The sequence below is a fragment of the Orycteropus afer genome, unplaced genomic scaffold (genome assembly GCF_000298275.1).
Source record: "Orycteropus afer afer isolate SDZICR_OR568_19922 unplaced genomic scaffold, OryAfe1.0 scaffold00089, whole genome shotgun sequence".
NCBI classification, from domain to species: domain Eukaryota; kingdom Metazoa; phylum Chordata; class Mammalia; order Tubulidentata; family Orycteropodidae; genus Orycteropus; species Orycteropus afer.
This window is the reverse complement of record NW_006921676.1, coordinates 8,473,711-8,478,602: the sequence shown is the minus strand read 5'-3', so window position 1 is coordinate 8,478,602 and position 4,892 is coordinate 8,473,711.

Sequence of the window (4,892 nt, the reverse complement as noted above, 5' to 3'; positions counted from 1 at the left end):
TGTTAATTGGTTTCCCTTTTCTTTGTTGAAGAGGGTCTGTGCAATCCTTCTGCCTAGTCCGCCATCTTGCCCCGCCCCCCACAGGCCATAATCTTATAAGCAGAGTCCTGCTTATAACTGAATCTGGATAGTCCCAAACAATAGGGACATTTAGTTCTTCCTAACACTCCATCTGAGTGCTTCCTAGCATAAGTAAATAAGCAAGGCACTAACTTCTATGTACCCAATTGAAACCCACTGGAATTGAGTTGGTTCCAATTCATAGTGACCCTATAGGACAAAGTAGAAGTATCCTATAGATTTTCCAAGGCTGAAATCTTTAAGGAAGCAGACTACCACATCTTTCTGCCATGGAGTAGTTTGTGGATCCTAACCACCAACCTTTGGTTAGCAGCCAAATGCTTTAACCTCTGGACTACCAGAACTCCTTCCTGTGTACCCAGTAGATGCCAATTCCAGTTGTGGCAACAATATTGTTGCTGTTGTTAGTTTGCTGTAGACTCAGCTCCCACTCATGGTGACCTTAACAGAATGAAATGTTGACCGGTTCCATACCGTCTTCATGATCCTTGCTATGTTTGAATCCATTGTTGTGGCAACAATACAAATATAAAAAATGACTCAACTATATTATGTTGAGTCAAAAATATCACACCCTCAGACAACTCTTTACCACTCTTTGAGCCTCCCTCTCATTCCATGTCTAATTAGTATCCCCTTCAATAGCAAGCATCTCCTGAACATATCCCTTCTCCCTCTCTTCCTTCAGAGTAATTCTGCTCTATTCTCTGTTCTGGGATTGTCCTCCTGACCCATTAAAATAAAAAATCAAAACCAGGAAGCATTTCTGATGTTCTAACTCCAAATGGAGATACTCCAGCTTTTGCACATTCAATGCTGACTTATTCACTGCCATCGAGTCGGGTCCTACTCATAGCGATCCCTCCTTGGGTTTCGGAGGCGGTATCATTAGGGATATAGATTGCCCAACTTTCCTTCCAAGGTGTGGCTTGTGGGTTTGAACTGCCAGCCTTCTGGTTAGCAGTCAAATGCCTTAGGCACTACACCACTAGAGCTCCCCAGTATTGACTAGTCAGAGGAAAATAATGTGGCTTGGAGTATTTATTATCTCTACCCTCTGCTTCCTGCCTTCTCTCTTCCTAAATTCCCATTTTATTTCTCCACACTCTTACCCAGTAACAGATTTTGCCTTCTTGTCTTAGTGTTCTGCTCAGAAACAATGTCTGGTGCATAATAACATCCCTCATTACAGTATAGGTTTCATGATTCTTAAATAATCTAAACCCAAATTCATTAATTTACTCTTCCCAATTGACTAAAAGGAATCCCCCAGACAATTTTCTTATGAACTTGTAGAAGCAAATATTAATTTTCTGCTTTTTTTCTTTTTTAGTCATTACTTCCTACTTAAAGAAATCCATTGTCTTAGATAGAAATCTGATTGAGTCCTTGATAAAACCAAAAACTAAATCCTTTGCTATTGAGTCAATTCTGACTCATAGTGACCCTATAGGACAGAGTAGAACTGCCCCATAGGGCTTGCAAGGCTATAAAATTTTACAGAAGCAGACTGCCACATCTTTCTCAAACCACCAACCTCTCAATTAGCAGCCAAATATTTAACCACTGTGCCCCAGAGCTCTTACAGCTTGATAGAGCTCTTTTATTCTAGGTCTTATGTTATATTTGAAATGTAAGCATTGACTGTCATTTAAACTATATATGTTTTTAGGGATTAGTTGGGTGTACCTTGGCAGCTGGTCTCTGAATGTCCATGGACTTGTGATAAATCAGGATGACATTATGCTGGTTCCACACAAGGAGAAGCTGGTGGACTTCTCTCCAGGACAGTCAAAGGCCACAGAACATGTCCCTGGCTCTGTGATGACATGTGGCTTCTGCTTCCTGCCACTAATGAAAATGTCCTTCTTCCCTGCCAGAAAGGAGACCCAGTATGCTGGGAATTTACAGGCCATTGGAATGTCTCCATCTACTCTTGGGAAAACTTTGCCTGGAGAAGTAGGAAACAGTGCCTTTTAACCTTCTCCCTTGATTAGGGAACTGGCATTGTCCCTACTGGGTCACAAACGTTAGAAGCAGGATTGAAAAATGCTGGTGTTTTACTATGTGTTGTGTGTCTGTGCAAAGTCCTACTAACCTAGAGGGGAAAAACCTGCTTCTAGTGCCAAAATGAGAACTTGGAAATTAGCACTTAATCAGCCTAATAGATGTACCAATTCCCCTTCTGTCTTCATCACTTAGTTCTGCTGTAACAACAACAACAAAAATATCACAAGTTGGTAGCTTTAAAGAACAGAAATTTATTTTCTCACTGTTCTGGAAGCTAGAAGTCCAAATGAGGGCCTCAGCCATGTCTATTTCTTCTGTTAGCTTCTTTACTAGTTTCTGGTGTTTAATGGTAATCGATGTTCCTTTGCTTGTGGACACATGACATCTGACTCTCTGCTGTGCATGTTTCTGTGTCTAGTTTACTCTTTTTCTAAGACATGACTTAGAAGTGATTAGGTTTAGGAGCCACCTTACTTTTGTATGACTTCATTAACATAACAAAAGAAAATCCCTGTCAAACAGGGTCACATCTGCAGTTATAGAGTTTAGGGCTTCAATACATTTGTTTGGAAAACACAATTCAGTTAATAAACATGAGAACTAGGAAATTAGTTCTTAATCAGCCTAATAGACATACCAATTCCCCTTCTTAACTTCCCATTTCAAATGTATCTAGGCTTCAAATTTGAGAATCTTTGTTTTCCACCTCCAGCTCTTGTGTCCCTCATATCCAAATGCTCATCACTCGTCTTTCTTGTCTCTTAGAAGCCATAAAGCTAACTGGCTCCAGCATTCCCTGAATTAATCATTCTCATTTTATTTCTCTCTAATGCATATTATATCAGAAATAAATCTTATAGTTCATTTAATCTTGTTCAGATCTCTTATGTTACTGGTGAAAAATCTCAGAACCAGAGAGATATTTTCCCAAGTTCAAAAATCTAGTTAGTTCATCATCTTCAAACATCACTTTGAATTCATTATTTGAGGGAAGGTTTGTTTCTGTTAAAACAGTAGTAATTTAGATACTACTTATTGCTGCTTAATGTGTATCATACTACTCATGTCCACCATTTGTCTGCCAATTTGTCATACTGTGGTGACTTGTGTGTTGCTGTGAGGCGTAGGAGGCTATGCCACTGGTATTTCAAATACCAGCAGGGCCACCTGTGGTGGACAGGTTTCAGTAGAGCTTCCAGACTAAGACAGACTCAGAAGAAGGAAGAGGCCATCCACTTCTCAAATAAATGGCCAGTGAAAAATTTATGAATAGCAGTGAAACACTGGGTGATAAATTACTGGAAAACTTTATGAATAGCCCTGAAACATTGTCCAACATAGTGATGGAAGATTAGCCCCCCAGTTTGGAAGGCATGCAAAATACGACTGGGAAGAGCTGCCTCCTCAGAGTAGAGTTGACCTTCATGATGTGGATGGAGTAAAGCTTTCTAACCTCCATTTACTGATGTAGCACGACTCAAAATGGGAAGAAACAGCTGCAAACATCCATTAATAATCAGAATATACTATATACAAAGTATGAATCTAGGAAAATTGGAAGTTGTCATAAATTAAATGGAATGCATAAAGATCTATATGCTAGTTATTAGTGAAGTGAAATGGACTGGTTTTGGCCATTTTTAAGCAGACAACCATATGAGCTACTATGCCGGGAATGACAAATTGAAGAGGAATGGTGTGGCATTCATCATCACAATGAATGTCTTAAGATCTATCCTGAAGTACAATGCTGTCAGTGATAGGATAATATCCATATGCCTATAAGGAAGACCAGTTAATACTATTATTATTCAAATTTACACACCAACTACCAAAGCCAAAGATGAGAAAATTGAAGTTTTTTACCAACTTCTGCAATCTGAAATTGACCAAACATGCAATGAAGATGTCTTGATTATTACTGGTGATTGGGATACAAAAGTTGGAAACAAACAAGAATCACCGGTAGTTGGAAAATATGGCCTTGGTGATAGAAATGATGCTGGTGATCACATGATAGAACTTTGCAAGACCAAAGACTTATTAACTTTTCAACAACATAAATGGTGGCTATACACAGGACTTCACCAGACAGAGTACACGGGTAGCAGATCAACTACATCTGTGGCAAGAGACAAGGGAGAAGTTCAATATCTTCAGCCTAAACAAGGCCTGGATCTGATTGTGGAACAGACCATCAAGTGCTCATACGCACATTCAAGTTGTAGTTGAAGACAATTAAAACAAGTCCATGAGCATCAAAATATGATCTTGATTATATCCCTTCTGAATTTAGAGACCATCTAAAGAATAGATTTGATGCACTGAACACCCATGACCAAAAATCAGAGGAATTGTGGGATGACATCAAGAATATCATGCATGAAGAAAGCAAAGGTTCATCAAAAAGACAGGAAAGGAAGAAAAGACCAAAATAGATGTCAGAAGAGACTCTGAAACTTGTCCTTGAGTGAAGAGTAGCTAAAGCAAATGGAAGAAATGACAAGATAAAAGAGCTAAACAGAAGATTTCAAAAAGCAGTTTGAGAAGACAAAGTCAATTATTATAATGAAATGTGCAAAGACCTGGAGTTAGAAAACCAAAAGGGAGAAACATGCTAAGCATTTCTCAAGCTGAAAGAACTGAAGAAAAAATTCAAGCCTCGAGTTGCAATATTGAAAGATTCTATGGGCAAAATGTTGAATGATGCAGGAAGCATCAAAAGAAGATGGAAGGAATACACAGAGTCACTGTACCAAAAAGAATTGGTTGATGTTCATCCATTTCAGGTGGTGGCATAT